Source organism: Lepeophtheirus salmonis, chromosome 4, assembly GCF_016086655.4.
Source record: "Lepeophtheirus salmonis chromosome 4, UVic_Lsal_1.4, whole genome shotgun sequence".
In the NCBI taxonomy this organism is placed as follows: domain Eukaryota; kingdom Metazoa; phylum Arthropoda; class Copepoda; order Siphonostomatoida; family Caligidae; genus Lepeophtheirus; species Lepeophtheirus salmonis.
In genome coordinates, this window is record NC_052134.2 from 8,478,374 (window position 1) to 8,501,389 (window position 23,016).

Sequence of the window (23,016 nt, forward strand, 5' to 3'; positions counted from 1 at the left end):
AAGTATCGAATAAAATACTATGTAGGATTTTAATATTATGAAATATACATATAAAATTATTAAAGATTTTATTTCAAATTATTTTATGAATACATACAAAGAAAAACTTGCTAATCCTCTTCCTAATTCCCCTTTTTAATTTGTATTTAATATAGATCTACATATTACCAAGGATGTACACGTTTTATATATTTTATACTAAACACACTTTCTAATACGCGTAACATACGGACACAGCTTTAACATTATATTATAGTAGACTAGGATGTACCGTATAATATATTTTATTCTGCACAAACTAAGATAACCTCACTAATCCTCTTCAAAATTCCATTTTTTAATTCGTATTTAATATACATACATACTAGGTATACGCCTATGAAATGATACTTTCGGCTATTAGTCCTTAGTCGTCGCCAGTTAGACATTAAAAACCTGTCCCCAAAATCTAAATGCTTATATTGAATGTGTCATCAGTATTTCATTCATTATTTGTATAGTTTCATTCAACAACGCACTTTTTTCGCTCCAGAAAATGTCTAATTTTGTGCCTACAAACTACGATGTGTGGACATCACTAATTTTCTGTTATCAATTGAAGAAAAACGCTTCTCAAGCCCATCAAAAGCTTGTGGAAGCTAAGTATGACCATGTTCTAAGCAGGGCATAGTGCTTCAGATGGTTTGAAAAATGTCAATGTGGTGATTTTGACGTGAGAAAGGAAGAGCGTGCCCACCACCGAAAAGCTTGAAGGTGGTATGAACTTCTACAGCCCGGTCAACCCGTTAATGGTGATCGCTACCAAGAAAAATTGGCTGATTTGAATTATGTTATACGTCAAAAACGCCCGAAATATGAAGCCAGGCAACATAAGGTAATTTTCTTTGATAACAACGCACAACTGCATCTCTCTATAGCCACCCGCCAGTTTGTTGAATCGTACAATTGGGAACCTCTTGTGGCTTACTCACCAGACCTGGCGTCTTCCGATGATCACTTTTTTGCTTTTTTCGTCTGAACAATTTCCTTGGAAAGGTAACCAAGAATTGCATGAAATATGGGGAAAACGTGTGGCTAGCGAAGGTGTATACTTTGAAAATAAAATTTGTTACAATTTTTACACAATAAATGTTCAATTTTTTTTTTTTAAAGTATCACTTCATAGTCGCATACCTGGTACAAAGATCTACATATTATAGTTTATAGGATGAATCAGTATTATATATTTTATCATGCACATACTATTAATGCACTGAAACTTACTAATCCACTAATACAAGCACCTACTATAATTTTATAATATAGAATGTATGCGTTTTATATTTGTTATACTAAGATTAACTTGCTAATCCGTGTGACGGACAAACAAACATACAACTATACCATAAAGTAAATATAATAAATGTAATTCATATTAAAAATTGTAGAGAAATAATGTGACAATGATAGTCTTGAAAAGTATGTAAAAAAATCTATATAGTGCAGTTGGTATGATTGACTTATTAGGCAAACTACTAGATGATTTTGAGCCTTTTTTCTGATTCTTTTTGTAGGAAAGATTGCGTGATACAATTATGGTAATGAAGTGAGGAGAGTCGTCTGGACATTCGACAGATGAAACATCAGCTGATTCAAGTAATCATATTTTTTAAAGCCTTGCTTAAAAGAATCTAGGTGCCTATATATAAAGTGTGTTGATCAAGAACTTGCAGCACAGTCTGGTTGAAGTTAGCAGACAATTTTTGATAAAGTCACAACGGTACCAAGTTCAGTGTTACTGAAGAGTGTTAAGTGTTAAATCATATTATTTCAAGAATTATGTCTTCTTCGAGAGGTACTAGTCGTATTTGTGCTGTAGAAATCTGTACAAATCCATCAGATATCCACTATTTTTGTTTCCCAAAGCAGGAACTTTGGGTTTCTAAGATTAAGAGATTTGACAAAGTCAATATAAAAAATGCACAGGCTTGTGAACAACACTTTCTTCTTGAGGATTTTGAAAGAAATCTCCAAGCGGAACTCTTAAAATTGAAATGGAGGAAAAATTTAAAAAATGATGCATTCCCATTGTACAATACTCGAGGAAATAAAAGTACTCCCGCTGAAATAAAATGTGACAGAGATAGGCGTAGAAAAAAAAAAATCAAAGAAATTTTTTGGTGGAAGAAATATTTAAATCAAGACCGTCTTGAGAATGTTTTTTCTCGAATTCGTGATTTCACAGGAAGTATTGAGCTACCGCCTCTGGTTGAGGCCCTTAGAAGATGAAAAATTTATCATGATTGGCAAAAATCGTAACTTAATCCTGAGAAACCCAGTAGTTGAGGGAGAAGCCACTAAAAATGATCAAACAGCTTTGAGAGATTATGTCCAAATTGTGACAAAATATTTGACTCATGTGTGCACAATTAATCAGACTAATGAATAAGTATTGTATGGAATTGAATGTTGGGAAACTCCACCAAGAATGTATGTATTTAAGCTTGAAAGTTTGAACTTCAATCCTGTTAATTTTGATGACGTAATTAGATTGTTGAAGATATAATTTTACAGACTTTTTATATTTTAAGGTGAAAATTCAAAGTTTCCCTCCTAATGAACGCCATTGTTATTTAGCATTCGATGAAATGGCCATAAAGTCTGGCTTTGTGTACGATGGGAATTGGACAATTAATAAAGGATATCAATCCATTCATGAAAACGACGTCCTCGCAACTCATGTTTTTTGCTTCATATTGAAAGGTATTCAAACTAGTTGGAAACAAGTCTTAGCATTCCATTTCACTGGAAACTCATTCGATCCGAAGAAACTTACTTCCATAATTAAGGAAATTATTACTTCACCTTCAATCATTGGTTTGAAAGTTGGATCAATAACCAGGGATGTGGGTCCATCAAATCAGGCGATATAGAGGAAGCTCAGAATAGTGATAAAGAAAGGAAGTATTATTAAAACTTTTCCTTATCCCCTTTTGTCCAATAAACCAATGTGTGTCATCGCGGATATCCCACATCTTATGAAGAGCCTACGAAATCACTTAATTAGTAGATATGCAACAACAATGCCAGTACATTTTGTAAAGATATACAATATTTCTTCAGATACAATGGACACGGAAGCTTTCCAATCTTTTATCCTATATCAGGATCAAATGTCATATAAACTTTATCCACAATTGTCAAAGAAGTATGTTAACCCTGGACAATTTCAAAAAATAAAAGTGAACCTTGCCTCTCCCCTTCTCACCCGACAAACGGCAACGGTAATCTGCGTGTTTGTTTCTATTGGATCATATGATAATAAATATCTTACAACGGCATAGTTTTGTGATCAAATAGGGTTTTGCTTAGACCTCTCCACTTCCATAATACGCTCTGTTGCTCCCAGTATGCGTTTAATGTCAAAATATAAAGAGACCTTTTATTTTTTCTGAGATCTTTCTTGAACCTTGTTGTTCACTGATCAGTAGGTTATATTTCAACAGTTCTATAGATAAGTAGAAGTAAACTCTAGTCAAAAAAATAAAGGCCATTACAATTCTGACAAATAAACAGTCTAACTGAACATAACACACTCCTTCCACATATCTGATATGAGTTATAAAAACAATAATAAGAAAAACGGCAATAAAAATTACAGATTTTTTAACTTTTTTTAAATTCTATATTAGTACCCTTAAGTCCGAGTTAATCACCATTGTCTGAAAAATTTGCTAAAACGTCGAGTTCTTTCATTATTACACCTTCCAAATTTGTTGGTATGGATTCCTTGTAACATTTGCAAGAATATATTTTAACTTGCACTTTACTGATGATTGCCTCCACTTTCAAAGCCCTAGGAAAATTCGGATCAGATGCCACTACCCAGTCAGTTTCTGAAAAATTGCCTTTAACTCACTTTGGAGGCTATCACAGAATTATCAAGTCGTTATGTCTCCAAGGTTAAAAACATTATACTAAGAACTACAATGATTGCTCTTTTTTAAATTTAATTTTCAAAGAAAAGTCTATTTTGGAAAACTATTTAATCTATTGTAGCATGTCTTCAATTTCTTTGTGTGAAAAACCTAGCCATATTTATATTTGAAAGCTACAATCAAAGAATATATAAGAAAAATCCTATCATTGTAATTCCTACTTTAGTCTAGGAGGCCAAATTAAGAAGCTCTTTCATGTAATTGAATATTAGTAACTTAAAGATAATAAATGTCAAGGGTCTAACAGGGCTAAAGTAATGAGCCTTTCTAGAATCCCTGATTTTAGTAACACTGATACTAGGGGAGTCTGGATGGGTCCGAGTCAATCCTATTTATAAAATGTCTTCATCAATCTGGACAAATCTTTCCAATGAATTTATTACATCCTGTCACCCTGAAGCATTTGGTAAAATTGTTAAAAAAAGTGTAATAGTAAGCTACACTTTTATTGAAAAAAGAGAAACATATAAGGTTTAAAGGTGCCTTAAATGTGTTTGTAGCAAGTAATGTGAGCAAAAGCTTCAAAATGGGGCATATTGTTCCTTAATTTCTAAATTTTCTGTTAATATTATTTTGTCTAACAAGATATTTAATGATGTAACTGATTTAGCATTTGATTCAGTTTTACATTTTTAATTTATATAAGCTAAGGGTCTACATTATTAGTTTATATTTTCTCTTTAGATGGTGCACATGATAACTAGACTCTCCTCTTCTAAGGTACGGCTCTATGGCCTGTCTTAAAATATGGGGTAATGTAAGGACGAATCAATACGAAATAGATATATTGAACATTGTGGATATTACGTCATCTTCATATCTTAGATAATTTTAAGGTAATACAGCTGTTGTGGAAGGCTAACATACTGTGAATGGGGAAAAAATATAAAAAATTGCCTATCAGCACAAACTCCCAATTTATTTTTTTGATTAATTCCAAATGTTAACATATCAACCAATCAGTGATGTCAAAAAGATATTTTCGATACATATACATACTACAACCGTATTCCAGTTACAGGCACAACTGCCTCGTTTGTCCATCACTGTTTAGTACCTCAATAAATTATAGGTACTCCCGCATTATATATATATATATGTAGAAAATGTATTTGAACTGTGGAAAATAAAATAAACAATTATATGTATGTTACTTATAACCCTTTCAGCTTAGTTATGTTGAACTTTAGCAGTGTTTGTTTGTGGTTTTTGCGCTGAACATATGAGTGTCATAATTATTATTATTTTTTTTTTTTGGGGGAGTGTTATTAAGAAAATCCATATGAATTATGCCCAAGTTTGTATATATGTATGTAGCTATGAATTTATGTATCTTTAATGTAAAATCATTTTTCAAGGGTTTTGTATATAGTATGAAACATGTATATAGGATGCACTAAATATAGTCCTCTCTAATGTATATCATATCCATATTTTTATTTAAGAAATTACAATTATATTAATGAAATCTTGCAGGCATTTTGCAAGAAGCATCGAGCGTGCAGATCATATTCAGATCAAAGCTAGTATATATGTATATAGTTTTATTAGTACGGTAAATAAAAATGAAACTTTTAGATTAACTCTTATTTTACTCCAGCCCAAACTATAAAATATGAGTTGAAGACTCATTTGTAGCATCGAACGTGTGTGGTAGTGTCTCATCCAGGCAACACCCTACGGACTAAAGTATTCTCTGTTCTTATTTCCCGGCCTACTATTATTACTTTTCCATTCCTGACAGTTAATGTATCGAGAAACTTTGTGCATATGAGCTTATGAAAAATGGAGACACTTATAATTTCTTGGGTAGTTATTTTCTATATTTAAAATGCAAAGTTTGTTTGTTCAATGACGCCTAATGCATAGGAACAATGCCATATGTCGTTTATTGAATAAACAAAAGGTATACATCGTGGAGTGGTACTTGGAGTTAATAGAGTTCTAGGTAATTTTGTCGTAAACATTTTCGTTCTCATAAATTTACCTTTTGGAGATTATTCATTGAGACATATTCGCGAAACTTTTTATATTTTTGTATAAAGGGTTAATCTTATCCAGGGGTATACATTTTATTATATTGTATCCGGAATTACATTGGTGCAAAATCACGAAGGAGGACAATAAGAGCCTAATCTCTGAACATAGAAAGCTGAAACGGAATGTTAAAGATTCCAAATTTTCTCAAAAGCAACAAAAAATGGGCTTAAGTTTGGCTCTTTTCTGATGAAAATTTTTTCATTATTGATGCCACTGTTAATAAGCATAACAGGCGCTGCATCACAAATTAACATCCAGACAATGTTTGAGCTTCAGTGATAATATCTTCAGAACAAAAATCCAGCCAGAACCATTGTTTTGCGCGTTGTGGAGTTTGATCTCCATTTTTTTTAATGGAGGGAGAGGCTCAAGCTGGATGCCTACATCGAACTTATGGATAAGAAGGTGATACTTTGGACCCGAAAATAGTTGAAAACTCCGTATCATTGCGCCGCTAATACCCAGACCTTCCTGAATGGTACAATTTCCCTATCTTTTGGTACCCCAACATTTGGCCATCCTCCTCTCCAGCCGCCAAACCCTTGGACTACTCTATCTAGACGTGTCTGTAGGAGAGGGCGTGTGCTACTCCTCAGAGGAGTGTCCAATCTCTAGAGGCTTCTATCCAGAAGATTATATACCACTAGATAAGATCAATATTGTATTAAAGGTTCGTACTTTACCCATAGTACTTACAGTTTTAATAGTAATTTCTTTCTATAGAAATATTTTCTTACATTTCTTGATGTTTTCACTAAAGGCAGATTCCCATATCTATCGTACGTGAAGACGCATAGGTGTATATACATACCAATATCTATTAATGATGAAAGTTAATGTTTTATGTAGAAATATTGTATTAGACTAAAGAAAAAGCTCGGGTGAGTTCTAATCTATGAAAATTGTGTCTTTTTGAGTTTGTGTTAGGAAAATATACCAATTTTTGAGCTTGGTTAAGTCTGAGTTTGGAGAATTTTACACAATCTCGTCTCAACTCTTCAAGTAATAGGAAAGAAGTGGTTTTTCGTATCATTCTTAAAACTACTAGAAATTGGACGAATCATTACATGAAACCTTCGAAGTGTGGTCATTCAGTTTCAAGAAAAGTTGACTTCTTTTTATTTTCAAGTTGGAGTAATACTGGAATGCAGCACTAGTAAATAGTAAAAGTGTTCAAATGTTGAAAAATTGCTTGTTTTTTTTTTTACATTAGAGCGTGTCCCGACAATTCGTGAATGAAGCTTTGAACGATTTCATTGACTTACTAAACAATTTACCGTTTGTTTAGGTATTATCAACTAGTACAGCAATTAAAACAAACAATTCTTGTGAAACAAATTTCTTCATCAGACCAAGGAAAACTTAGGTGGAGGGTAAAAAAAAATATGTATGATTTCTTGACACCCAATGAGTTAGGTTGATATTTCCCGGCTCCAAGGGTCTCAGGAACCCTGTGTTAATGAACATCTTTTTTTTTCTTTTTTTTCTTTGACGTACTTAATGAACTCAAGACGGACGTTACCCCACTATTAAGAGAAATTTATTTTGTACAACATCGTAGACGTATACTCCAAATTACGCGAATTAATTTTATCAATATTAGATTAAGGCATCAAGATTTTCTTTTTTGCAAGTATAGTTTAAATAGTATAATTTAATCTTCGATATAAACTTCTTTGATCTACTAATTATTTCTAACAAACTTTTGGTACTAAAAATGTACTCATTAACTTTGATGAGATTGAGTCTGATATATTGAATAACAGCTAATTTTACATTTGTAACAATGCATATACTTTAAATTGAAAAAGAAGAAATAGATAAAGCAAAAGAACGATTAAGAAGTGACCAGGATAATTAAATTCACCAAAGCTTAATTTAAAATTGCAAAATTTGTGGATAACTCAAAGAAAATACAATTTTACAACAACAAAAAGTAGTATTTATTCGGAAAAATGTTTCAGGAGCATTCAAAAAAATTCCTGAATTTAACGTAATTTGATCAAACTTGGGGTGCAGAAAATTCAAGTTCACAAACGAAGGGTTAACAAAATTAACAAGCCGAAGGCTGAAAACAAAAGCCTTGAGAGGAAGACTGGAAGCCATAAGGCCAAAAATGGTGTGAAGACAACATTGTAAATATATGGCCCTGGTCAATATTACCTCCGTCCTCGACAAACTGCAACCCTTTTGACTATGGTATATAGGCTACCATCGAAGAGAAGGTCTGTGTCACTTTTCATAACAATGTTGTAAAGGCTGCCGTGGAGAAAGATGTTGCTGAATTGTGGGAGGAATAAGTGATATATGCAAGGTCTTCAGGACTAGAATGGAGGCAATGGTGGAGAGTAAGGGTGTCCACTTTGATATTTAATTGTTTGTATAAAGTCTACTGAGTTTTACTATTTCTTCTTTTTGAGAATCTTGATAAAGTTGACCTAGAGATAATTTGTTCCAGATTCACAGAGACACACTGTAGATAGATTCATATATTAATAATTACTTTCTTATCTATGTCTCTTAAGCTCAGAGCTTTAATAAATAAAAAGTATTCTATATTTCATACCTTTGACGTTCTAATTTAATGGGTTCCTTTAAGAATTTAATTTCTTTGATCTACATATAGATGGTAAGAAGGTAGATTTAAACGTGTGGTAATAATTAAGTGGGAAAAACGCTTTCCATTTCGTGTTTCGTGCTCACATTATAATTCCAATATTATTTTTTAGTTGCATCAATAACATATTGTGTACATATCTATGTATATATTATAATATATATAAAATAAATAATTAATTCTGCCCCCAATAACTTTTTTTAAATTATTTTTTGATTGATATCTTTAATATAATGTGTAAATATACAATGAAGGATCCCCTAAGGAGAAAAAAATACATTAATGTGTATTGATCAAACTATATGTACATCTATTTACTCGTTAATTCCTCGGTTAGCGAGTAGTTTGGAACACTGAACATCCGATTGGTGTGAAAGGATAAAAACTTTATATTATCAAAAGATGTAGTCGGTGGTATGTGAGATTTTTTGATAAATTATCAATTATTCTATTTCGATTGGAGTTGTAACTCGATTTTGATTTTTAACTATTAATAAATAAATAAATGAAATGAAATACACATGCTGTGATCAGAGTTGTGCGGTTATAAGACTTTTTTTGGACTCCAACTTTGATCCAACTACTTGAAATTATTCAACTTCAACTCAATTTTTTTCACTCCGAATCCGAACAGACTACTCGAAATTATTTGACACCAATACCAATTATTTGAAACTATTGTCAAATACGGATTTATAATATCAAACAATATGAATTTTAATTCAAGGATACGCTCGTTGATACAAGATTTTTTTTATGAAGTAAAATGATTACGATCATTTTAATTCTGAATATTTTTCAATAAATGGCTATTCCTTAATAAAGTGCAACACAGAGAAAAATGGAAAGCTAGGCGAGATAATGAAAACTTTTTTTTCTTCAAAACTACGTGTATTGAAAAGATCTACTAATGTTATAAACATAAATTGACTGTAAAATTAGTATTAGCAACTCTTGGTCCGTTTATACAAGATTAATATTTTTCATTATGAATTAAAATGATTACTCTGTGGTAGAATTGAGGCCTCTGGAGATCATATTAAAAATCAATATGCTATTACCATCTATGCTAATAAATAAAACAAAAAAATCGTCACAATCCATTTGTTCAGGATGTAGATGAGGTCAAAATTTGTTCCAATTGTAGTTCACGACTACACGATATGTAGTCACGATATGCAATGTTACTAGCAGCATGTAGATGATTCAGTGGGGCAAGTCTCTCATATTTTATGTAATGCCCAAAATACCCCCCATATTTTACAACCTTAACATAGCAAAAAATCAAAGGTCTCTCTTAGTTTAAAAATCCGAACTCCGCTCCTTCTAAAGATTCGATATGTGAAATCACCATCTTTTGTACAGGTCACTTGATATTTAACACATTGAAGTTTAATATTATGTACATATAAGTATCCAATGTTATATGAATTATCTTAATATTATATTTTGTGCGTGAGTCATAGTGATTCCTATTTTTTTCTATAGTATTTTAAGCTTTAACGATTTTTGTTTTTCTGCTGTAAAAAAAAAATATCTTAATTCCTTTTCAAATTCCAAATGTGATCAAAGTAGGGAGATACTGGAAAATCAAAATTACACATTGTTTTGATAAGGCTTTAGTCATTTAATAATAGTTATTTGTTTTGTTTTTTTAATCAAGATAACATTTTTATCTTTTGTTTTTTTGACTCATTACCACTAAAACTTTTTTGCAAAAATAAAATAAATCAAGTTAAATATCATTTTCTTATCTTATAGAAAATCCAATATCATGCTTAATATACATACAATGTACAAAGATACATGCATACTCGTAATCCTCCGTTACTTCAAAATATATTTACTTCATTATATATGCATCGGCCATTTTATGTACTTTTTCACTTTAAAATTATAAAAAGCACACAATATATACTCGTACATTTAAAAGATGTAATCGTATGTAGATGTACATTGATAAAAGTTGCAATAATGTATTAAATTTGAGTAAAAAAATACATTAAACTTAAGTACCTACACCATTTGATGATCATTAGTATGAAATTTTCTTCAAATAATCTTAAAGAAGCCAACTTTAAATTAACACTAGGATGATTGAAAATAAAATACAAATAATGATGACGGTTAAGTTGTTTTCAACTTTTCAGCATTGTTTTTTTTTTTCATGAATATAGATTTTTTTTTGATTTTTTTTTTCATTTAGTGAATTTTTTTCTCTATCTCATATATTATAAAATGTTTTACATATATTATATACAATATATATCCTTCATTAATATTTTAAATAAAAATTATCGATAACAATTTATACATTTACATAAAGTCATTTTAGAATTTTGTTTAACACAACGTCAGATTTCTCCTTCTTCATCTACATGCACTGATATATAAGTTGTTCAACAAGCCATATAATATTTTTTTTCGAACCGGGTTTTCTGCTCTTGAGGAACTAAAAATTTCAGATGCATTTATTCTAGCAATATCAAGGATATTGCTCCAGACTGCAAATTACTATGGCAAACTACCATAATGAGTACTAAAATGTATGGCCATCCTGTTTTCATAATCCACCCAACTTTCTGGGATGGTATTCGGATACCATAAACTATCCTTTTAATTTTAGAATTCAAATTCATTTATACTATTTTGGGCCTATGAATAATAATTAATTACTTTTTTTTTGGTTTTAATACTAATTTAGTATAAGAAGTCGAAAACAACCTTTCATTTATCCTATGGTATTTTAGTTTGTTCATTTTTGTTTGTTTTTTTAAACAAAAAAGTCAACAGTGTAATTTTTTGAGTTAGTGAGGTATAGCCATGTGTTAAGGGTGGGAGTTTTTTTGAGAATAATTACTGTTTTATTCTCATCTTAAAAAGCTTCACAGTTGCCTTTTATTCTTTTTTATTAATGTTTGCATAAATTTGTGCACATAATTTAGGTAAATGTGATTATTTTTTTAATTATTTCAACGTCTTTGTCGCTTCTATCACTAGATGGACTCTTAGACAAAAAAAAATATTTTGCATTGCAACCATTTTGCACTTGCAACCATCCTTTTGTTTGCCCAGAGTTTGTTTAAGTTTCTGGAAAGATTACAGTTTGCGGTCAGTCTTCGAAACCTTGTTATTTAAGTAATAATATTGCTCTGTTAAGATGTATTCACGGACGTGTGCAAAGAATATACTTCAACGCAAACCTTCTCAAAAAAAAAAAATCTGGCGTTGTTAACAATAACTGCTTTTAGAATTTCCTGGAACTTTTAACGTAACCTTTAATTTTCATAATTTTGAAGAGAAAGAAAGAGGTTAAAAATAAAAGAATAAAAATTGTGCCCAAACTCATGAGGAAGTTTCTTCAGCTCACTTCAAATGTGTGTTTGTATGTGTGCAAATGAGTCTGGAAGTATAGCTGACGGATTCAGAAGTATAGGTAAAAAAACTTCGGTCCATATAAAAACACCATTTATTAACTTTTGAATCTGACATTTTCAAATCTAAACATTGCATAATTTTAGTTTTTAAACTACAAGGAGTATTTTTTGATAGGATATCCGTTGCTTATATATAGCCCGGAGCCAAATGTAAGACCGTTAATGAAAAGAGTCTGACTTGCACTGTCTGTTAGTATTTTATTGATTGAAATCTCTTCTTCTTTTTTTTTCAAGAATATATATGCTTGACCTTTTTGAGGTGGAAATAAGTTCATATACAGATTGCAAGTCCACGTCTTTGCTCACAAGTCCAAGTTATTCAATATTTTTATAGAAATTTGTTAAAAATAGTCTTAAATCCATTAAAAGCTCAAGTTTTAGGTTTAAAATGCAAGTCATTTCCTAAGACTTTCATAGTAAGATCAATTGAGTTGCAAATTTTTTTCAAACTATGGACTCAAGTCCGAGTGGCAATTAGCGAGTTCAAGCCCTCACTTAAGTTGTGAAGATAATGTATTGGAATAATATTTTACGTTCTACATATTTGCACTTAATATATTACTTAAACTTAATTATTAGATCAAGGTAATTATATCACTCATGAATATAATTTGTTATAGTTCATCTTTCAACTAAATGCATTTTAGGCTAAATATTGATACATTATAATCTACTTTAGATTAATAGTGATAGGATAAGCTCCGATTATCTCCAAAAGTTCTTCCAACTTTGATGGATATAATCAAATACTATTCTATGACATTAAAATCTGTGAAAGGATTTCATAATTCATTAAAGTATCACTATAGTTTGAGAATTTAGTCGCCAAATTAGAGCAATTGAGAAACAGGAAATACTTCCTTTTGATAAAAAATATTTTTTTGGATTAAGTCCGTAGTGAATAAACGTCGTATATACGGAAGATGTCGAAAATATATTAAAAACTTAAATATGTTTTCTGACTCATTTGGATGCAATCTCTGACCACAAAGAAGCTACAAATGTATTAGTATGATGTCGTGATTGGCTGCGAATTATCCAATTCTTATGAAGGGCTTGTGTAATTTCAACCATTGTTTTATATATAAAAATATAATTGAAAAGTTAGAAAGAACCGTCATGTATTATCGTAAATGGAATCATGCTTTAAACGTCAAGACTAAAACCTCTATCAAGGCATTCCATATTCTTAAAGACGTTAAAAACTACCTACTAGCTACCTTCAGATTTTACAAAAAATCTTTTATTTATTAATTTTATGAACGACACTAAAAAAATATCAGTGATTATGTTGTTAAATTAGTTCCAAGATGAAAACTGTTTTCTTTAATAGAATTGCTGTAATGAGGTGAATAGTAAAATTTGATTATATTTTCATATAATTTTGTATCTACGTAGTTAATTAATTTCATTTCATTTTAGCTGCTATGACTGTTCCATTATAACCATGAATATAGTCTAATTTTAATTCAATTTTATTTATGTTATCAAACATTACGTAAGACTATAAATGGTTAGGTGTTGGAAGAAATATTTGAAATACTAAATAAATACAGAAATGATGTTTCACATGTCACAAGAGTTTGACCATATCTACAAATGAAAATCTTACAGGAACTTGTTTGTACCGCAGGCGAAGGATAAATACTTATGCATCAATTACCATATCGTTTTATTAATCAAAACCTAAGGATACAGGGTTGTTCTAGTTCAGTTATTGGTTTCAGTCGATATATTTATTGTTTCAGTGCATACTAAAATCCAATTTTACAGAAGAAGATCAAAATAGGAGATTGATAAGAATAATAAAAGTATTACCTCGTCTCCATCTGATGAAAATGAGTCTTGAATACATAACCTTGACCTCTTCCTTCATTCGCTGGATTGAAACACAAAAAGAAAAAAAACACTTTTGTTTCATAATATTGGATCTAGGTCTATCGATGAAATAAATCTAACAATCATCAACGTGAGCACATATTCAGATACTTATAAGAAAAATTTAATCTTTAATGAGAATAGCAATATCGTATCCTTGCCCTATCTTCTCTTGTCAATAGGTGATTTTTTTAAATTATGAAGTTGATATACTTTTCCAAGGAATGAACCAAATGTTTATGAACGACATTCAATTACCTACCAAGTCCTTAAATAAAATTATATCTTAATATGATACTTTATATTACAGTTGGTTATTTTAAATTTATCATTCGGTGACAAATCTCGTAGATTCTCTATAGAAACGATACTTGAGACGATACAAAGATCGTAGAATGTGGTATGTCGTACTATATGTGCGTAATTTAACTAAGCTAGAAAGGAGATCCTCCTTCAACATTGAGCCTCTAAATTCCCCATTATGTACCAAAGTTGAAGCAGCCTATTAAAGAGGCGATAATCTCAGAGAAACTATCGAATAACGCTCCCCTTAAATGGAATATAAAGAAACTAAATAAATATAGTTAGGTTTCAATTTCTTATATGCAACTGTCTCCTTAAATGAAAGTCCTTTAGTTTGTCTCAAATCATTATCGAGCTATATAAGTCAACTAACATGTTTGGAGTACTGAATTGAAGGTATAAATAATTAAATTATTCGTGTCAAGAATAAAAATGACAATTTCCATGGTATTTTTATAACTTAAATATAAGTAACATGTAAGACATTGAGTAAATCTGATGGATTAACTATTTTTTTTACCTTGTAGACGATGTAATTTTAAATTGGATCATAAGTCATAATTCTTGAACCTGACTACTTTTTTTTTCTTTAATTCCCCGTAATTATGATTTGTGAATATATAGTTAGTGATGATGGGAAATGTAATGTGTATTCTAAGATTATAAGTAATCTCCGTCGAAAGTTGATTTTTTTTTATATAAAACGTATAAAAAAAATTTCTAGATATAATCACAGAAATTTCTTTTCCACGAAATGTTTTAATAGCTGAATCTTCATCAGAAGATTCATCTATTTTCCAGAGGCAAGGACTATCTTGAACCAAACTAATAAGTAAATAAACATTCTTGTCCTTTTCGAATTTTATAATAGAAAACTAATGGATATAACTTTTAAAAAAATCATAACAACTCGTAGTTACTCAGACGGTGCTATAGTAGTCATGGTTAATTTTCCTGTTAACAATTTCATAACTTTTGGTGGATTGAGAATTAATTAAACTAATACCTCAATTATTATTATGTTTATTTAGAATAAATGAATACAATAAGTAAAAGTACAAATATCAGGAAATATGTTGAATATAAAACATTACTCCAATATATCATCTTCACTCCTAAAATGCAGGCTTGAGCTCACTAATTGCGCCACGTACATGAGTCCATAATTTGAAAATTTGTGACTCAATTGATCTTACAATAAAAGACTTATGAATTGACTTGGATTTGATAGCTAAAACTCGAGTCTTTATTGGATTTAAGACCACTTTTAACAAATCTTCTCATAATTTTAGGGTACGATAAAAATATTAAAGGACTTGGATTATGAGCACAAACGTGGACTTGCAATCTAAATATGGACTTATTCCCACCTCTCCTATAGAGCAAGCAAATATATTCCTGAAAATAAAAAGAGATTTCAACAATTAAAGTACTAACAGATAGTGAGAGTCAAACTGTTTTCATTACCGTTGTTGGATTCAGCTCCGGACTCTACATGATAATTAATCATAATTTACTTTAATTAACTTAAGTAATGTATATCTTATGATGAAATGTTCCTTTGAATTTCTTTGCAACTTTCTAAGACAAATCAGATGACCCACCATGCAAAGAGGCAATCATTAATGAAAACTAAAATCATGCAATATTTATATTTGAATATGTCAGATAGATTCAAAAGTTATGATATGGTATTTTTATATGGATCTAACCTTTTTTTTTAGCAATACTTCCAAATACATAATTCAATTATACTTCCAAACTCATTTGTACACATCCAAACTCACATTTGAAGTAAGTTGAAGCTACTTCCTCCTCAGTTTGCACACAATTTTTTATTCTTCTCCTCTTCAAAATTTTGAAAAATGAAAGGTTCCGTTAAAAGTTCTAATCAACTTCTAAAAGCAGTAGTTGCAAAGAACGTCAGAAAAAAATAAAGAAAGGGAGAAGATTTGCCTAAAAGTATTTATTTTGTGCACATCAGAGACACACATTTAGGTATTAATTTATTACGGAAAGGGAGATTTTTTAGAATGGAATATTTATGAAATGGAAGATCGAATAAAAAAATATATATATCATGTGATGAATTTTTTAAGGAATTGATATTTATTTTTTCTTTCTTAAAAGAGTTATAAAAAAATCAAGTTATTTTAATTCCTTAAGACGTTTATTTTACGATTATTTGAGATTAATAACCTCTTTCTTATAATAACTTTTCTACAAATATATATAAAAAAACACAAAATCGCTCATAGTAGGTAAAAAAATGAGTGTATTTTCTATGTATAAAGTTTTCCTAAACTCAAATGAATATATACTGATGGAAAATTATTGAAGAGTGATTATGACACATGATGTAATTTCAAACTTTATAACGTTAAGTGTGCGTTTTCATTTGCTATGAATCAAACCTGTTGTGAAGAGGGCTCAAAGTTCATTTGTTTTCTTTATACGCTACTAGTTATTAAAAATGATTTAGTGATTTTTACAAAAAATAAAAAATAAATGTGACAAAATGTCTAAGTCAAGTATACGATTTGTATTTTCTTTAGTCAATCGATGTATTTTATCTTTGAAAAGAGGGGGGAGGGGAGGGTTTTTTCCTGAGGTGTTTTTGTATTAGGGTGTTTAATTTACAGTAGATCTTGTCCATTGAATTTAAAATGTTCCTATATAAAAATAAGTCCTATTTACACCTCCGTTTATGATAATTGAATTTGAATAATTGGCATCAGTATGTATATTAGCAAAACATAAAATGATGGATCATGAACAACTACAGTTCTTAATAAAATGCATTGAAATATATTTAATTGACATTAAATTTACAAATATTATAACTATGTTGACAGACATACAAAATTATTTTCAACGCTAATAAAATGGCCAATAAATAAAATGAATTGTAAGGAAATTTGCTCAGTCATATCATTTACATACGATATATAGTATAAAGTATTTATTTATGGGTGAAAATTTTCAATTTTATTTGACTTGCCTATGGGAACATATATCACTAACGAAAACTTAGACTCAATTTTCATGTCAGCTATATATTTTTCGTCTTCTTTTCTTTGTGTTAGTGTTTTGAACGTATATTGTTTTTAATTCGTTTTAAATCTTGTTAATCTCTAAAAACAATTTATAATATTATTATACGATAATTTTATTTTTTAAAGGAATTGGAAAATTACCAACTGATTTTTTTACTATGTCACTTTTTGGAGAAAAAGTGAAGAGATACTAGGATTTTTCATTTTTCTGGAAACTGTCATTCTGCGGGATCCTGAAGAAGAAATGACAGATTTTAGGCTATACTTTTCAATTATCATTTTTTCATTTATTCTTGATTACTAATAGTGTACAGGTTACTTTGTTTAGAGACCACGAATCTTGCTTTTTAGAATTCTGTAACCAGATCCAACCTGCAAGGAAAAAAAATTTAAAAAAATTGAAGGAGCTAAGTTTTGGTGGATTATACCGAGTAGTGCATTAAAATCTGAACACTTTGAATATTAAACTTCAACAAAATATAATAAATTAATAAACAATAGAATTTCAACATAACTAATACTATAAAGAGATGTGTGTCTGAGGTCTCTTAATCATTAATGTTGCCGCCTTAAGCGACAATGCTGCCTTCTAGGTGTTGGAAAGAGGCCTGGCAACCACAGCAGATGTAATACTCTGCCATGTTGTCCCAGTGCTGATTGATAGTGGCTTCAGGGCCTTGGTGTTTTGATGAAGTACTCTATAGGGCTCCCCTCATGACATACACCCAAAAGGTGTAGTCGAGGGAGTTGGCATCAGGGCTGAAGGGCCCAAAAATGTCCAAAACGGTTCAAAAGAACTTAAAATAGTCTAACAACGTAGGAAATGGGTTTCATTTCATTGCTGGTGTCGAAATTGGCCTCTCTACCATCACAAGGCTCTTTCCGCCCACTTTTTTATAGCTCTCTGGGCAGTCCGGTGTAAAACAATAAGATTTTTTGAATGTCCCCTCTGGAATTGAGGGGATTTACCTAAGCTATTTTTCCTTGAGACGCCCGAATGCTTGGAGAGTACAAATGAAAATTCGTTGATCACGTCAAAGTGATCACTCAACCTTGATTAATTATCCAATAAGTCTTCAGATTTCAATGGATCACCTGGTATATAATTATATGAAACTTTTATACCGAAAAAATTAAATACAGCATCCCTATAGAAAAACCCAAAAATGTATATACTATATAAGTATACCACGTTTTGAGTAGTGTCAAATAGTAACCCAACGAAACGTGTTCAATAAAGGTAGCACGATTATTACTTTCATTTTCGTTTTGAGTATTCAATGTAGCGGGTGAGATGCAGAAATCGAAGCACTGGGTTATTGACATATTGAGAGGTTCTGTTGAGTTTTTCAGAGACGGAAATAAAAAAAAGTTAGGTACGTTAATCATTTCATAACACTACGTAGAAATTTTATCAATTTGCCTTTTTTATGTTATCAAGAAAATGATGTGTCAACGAAACACTTGCGTGAAAATCTCTGTGCTACTTGATGCAGGAGATAAAATCTGGAGGTTCACTTCCTCCCATGGGTTTGGGCTTATTTCCCGTACGATAATGTGGTCCAGCAACAAGATGACGCTCGTGTTCAAACTGCCAGAGCTCCTTAAAGATGTTTGAGTAATAAAAGCAATTTCTGGCCAAGCTAAATACGAGCCCCGTATTCACTCAACATCAACTCTTTGGATTGAATAAATAGTCAAGGGTATTTACCCTTAGCCACGAAAACATCATGCCCATGAAGTTCACATTAAAAAGATACTGGGCCAATGCATCCAAAGAATTCTTAAAGCAGACATAACTAGCTTTCTTTGAAGCCATCCTAGACGCTACAAAAGACTACATCGAGATTAGAAGAAACAATGTAGCATTAGAGCTGATCTCCAAATATTTTTTCCTTGTGGCTACAGAAATGTATCCTGTTAAAGTTAAATGTATTTATTGTTCAAATTTCAACGTCGCACGCGGTAATGATATACATAGGTTATACAACACAAAATGAAGAAAAAAAGTACTTAATAATAAATCTTTTAATATATTATTTTTTGAAAAAGAAGGTTTTCCTCATTATTATTCAATGTTCAACATTGTAGTTATTTATTTGAGTTTTAAATGTCAAAGTAAAGTAAAATGCCCTTATTACTTATATATATATTGTATATATTAGGTTTTCTATCCATGTGTAGTTCCCAGAAATCTAGCATTCAATGATTTCATAATATAAGCTTCATTTGATTATATATAATACATAAAATGATAAATTGAATACATATTAAATGAAAATAAATTAATAATGCCATACTTATATTCTAATCCTACAACAGAAGATTTTTATTCTGGTTTTGTATTTTGCAATGATTCAACACCCACGTTTACCCAAATTTTATCTCCTTCATCCCTTACTATTTTAGTTTTTGATAAGGAACTTATTACCATACTTAAATTGAATTCCCACGAAAAATTAACTTTTATCAGCCACTCAACCATATGCTTGTTTTTACAGTGGCCTGATTAGATAAACATTTTTTTTTTTATCTTTTCAAACGTTTATCATCTTCTTGTTTGTTATTTGGTATTTTATCAAAAACAAAAAAAATATATGAAGGGGAGAATCAGACATGGCAAAAAGAGAATGGATATCAGTAGTGATGAAAATTTTGTCTATTTTGGGCATGCTAAAAAAAAGAAAAAAGAAAAATCAACATGGAAACCCTTACAATTTGAAAAATCCGTTGGGAGATAGAAGCGTAGCTTTCCTGATGTTTTATTAGATAAGCTACAATCAGCTGTGACAAAGGAGGAGGAGGGAAGGAAAATAAACATTGACAAAAATTACTCTGATTTACTCTGAGTTCTTACAACGAGGACTTACAATTATAGCTCCACAAACAAATCCTCAAGGTTACCCTCCTCTTTTATGATCACACATGAATGTTCAATCAGGTTTTAAATATAATTGAATCTAGAAAAAAAAAAAAAATGATGATGACAAATGCTGAAGAAAAGAAAATTCATTCTTCACATTAACAATTCCAAAAAAACATGGACGACCTAAAAAATACAACAGATTTTCCTCACTAAATTTGAAATAATATATAATCTCGAACAGGAATAAAAATTGTTTTGCAATCAAAATGTCAGGATATAATGGTTATATATCTATATCTCGGTTTTAAGTCCATTTAATCAGGTTATCTTTCGATCCATTCTCTTATATCAATTATGTCACTATTTAGTTATCTGCCATTAACACATATCAGGCAACATTTCTTATTGAGCATAATAGATAAATTACTATATGGAGCCTTTCAAAAAAAAAAGCACGCTAGGATTGTTTTTCTCAAAATTAAGGATGGATAATATTTCTATTTTTCGATTAACTTTAGTTTTTTTGGCAACACATTTTTGTCACTATTTTTTTTATTGATTTTAAAGTATTCAAAATTGATGTTCACAATGAAAAAAACATCTGTTATTTTATTTCACTTGAGAGGTCATATGGAGCCAATTTATATCATATTAATCAAATAAAGTTTTAATACTAAAGCAAAAATTCTAAAATACCTTACATTATCCATGGATTACATAACATCTGGATTAAATATTTACTTTTAAAATTAAGCATTTCCTCTATTATAACTATTTCCTTTTTGATTCAATAAGCTATACAAATATATTATTTTATCGTCAATCAGTTTTAAATAAATAATGTTTTGGATAGAAAATGATTATTCTTCCTAGACGTAAATTATGCCTTTAAATTGTGTGGTTCCTTGTTGTCAGACTGATGCAACATATGATTGAAAACTCAACAATAACAAAATAAAAACTTTTTTCCATAACGTTCCTATATCAAACTTGGAAATTCCTAATACATGGAAATCAGCTACACCAATAAATTAGATAACTAATAAAAACACAATAAATTTATTTTAGTAATATTTGGCGAGTGTTTAGAAAAAACTATTTTTATTTATATAAATGGTAAATCCTTTGATAGCTCTAAAAAAAGTTGTTTTTCTCTTGATTTTAAACATGAAGATTTTAAAACAGACACAAAATGTAAAAATAGAGAACTTTAAATACGATGAAAATAAAAAGATGAGGCACCCTTGATAATAAACTTTTCAAAAATTACCACAGACATAGATCAAATACAAGAGGTGAGACATGAATTACTTAATCTGAAGTCATCTACAGATAAAAACAGATTCATCAAGAAATGCTCTTACCCAATACAAGAGAAATATGTTTAACTGCGAAGGAACTGACAATCTCAAAACTATATTATGTGGTTTGATAAGAAGTCCCTCCTCCATAATCAATAATAAAGGCGATCAGCAATTAATAGTTAAATCTGGAAGGAGTAAAAAGTAAATCCTGAATAAAAAATTGGCTCTTTCTTTGACAAAATTGAATCATACTTGATCATTGCTTTTGGATGACTCTTTCAAGTTTAACCAACTAAAAATGAGATTTTCCGACAAAATCTTTCACCAGACGATGCACAATTCCATGTTTGATTACTTAAATCACTAATAAGGGTTTGAATGGACGATCAGATAAGTCCCTATCTCTCCTTTATTGATTCATCACTTTTTTACATGAATTAAATTCTTGTAAAAAAAGTACTGAGACCTGCTTTTAAGTAGTCATTAAAATACTCATAATTGATCAGATTGATATTGTACAGAGAAAATTTATTTTATTATATATATTACTATAACAATGCACATTAATTAAGAATTTGGTCACCATCAGTCTCAATGACAACCTCCAACCGCCTCCGGAAGCCTTAGCACACATTGGGAGTTCATGATCCTCCACTGCTGGTTAATGGGGGTCTTCAGGGTATCAATATTCGTGTGGCGGACTTTGCAGGCCTTCTTATCAATTTGCCATCAAATAAATTGCCATCAATTGAAGATCTATGAATCTTGTATCAGTAAATGTATCGATCCTCTGAGAAAGTTAAATTCATGAATCCTTTCATTTATCTCGGTTGAAGTCATCATTCTCATAGATTCATATCAATAAAAAGTATCTGAAGTTTACGAACTCCCGTCACATCGTAGTTCCGACCTTATCTAATTTTTCATCTAGATATATTCAGGACTCATTATTTTCAGTTCAATTGATATCAACTGGTTATCTTTCTTCTATAACCTCAGTCTAATCTCGCTGAAATAATCCTTTTTTTTATTACCTAATATTTCCTTTTAAACCAAGATATAGCGTCTCCTCCAAAAAAAAGAAGAAGTATAAATTGAAAACTAGCTATAAAGGTAGTGTAAAAACACTTAAAGGATTAGACTAGACTAACCATATTCTAATTTCTCAAAAAAAAAAAAAAAAAAAAAAAATAGGGCACGTCCCCAAATTAATGTTGGTTTTAGAGTGGTGTTAATATTACAAAAATGTATTAATTAAAAAAAAATAATTCATTTTTATATAAAACATATTTTGGATTGTGATTTTCATTGTTAGTTATTTTAATTTTTTATCTACTTTGATTTTACTTTTTTTTAAATGTCGGAATTCAACTGTTTCTCGGAAACAAAATCTGGACATTTGATTAATGTTTTTAAAGAATCCTGCATTGATTGCTGTATCTCTCTAAAAATACAAAGAGGAAATGAGTCTTACCAGTCCGGTTCTTATAAAATTTAATAGTCCTAGCACCGGCCCTTATCGGTCTTTAATGGTAACT

General features: G+C 30.3%; 2 long non-coding RNA genes across 3 annotated transcripts; one reads left to right on the forward strand and one right to left on the reverse strand.

Annotated features, from left to right (window-relative positions):
* The first annotated feature begins 483 nt into the window (after nt 1–483).
* On the forward strand, nt 484–5,395 carry LOC139905118 (uncharacterized). 2 transcript variants are annotated; one of them, XR_011779607.1, is made up of 4 exons: nt 484–874; nt 1,554–2,469; nt 2,571–3,263; nt 4,662–5,395. It is a non-coding gene; the product is annotated as an uncharacterized lncRNA (long non-coding RNA). The 2 variants fall into 2 exon arrangements; XR_011779606.1 differs by lacking the exon at nt 4,662–5,395 and having other exon boundaries at nt 2,571–3,552.
* Nucleotides 5,396–15,259: 9,864 nt separating this feature from the next.
* LOC121116979 (uncharacterized) lies at nt 15,260–16,567 on the reverse strand. Its single transcript, XR_005864008.2, has 2 exons — nt 15,720–16,567; nt 15,260–15,650 (listed from the first exon to the last, which is right to left on the reverse strand). It is a non-coding gene; the product is annotated as an uncharacterized lncRNA (long non-coding RNA).
* Nucleotides 16,568–23,016: the final 6,449 nt, after the last annotated feature.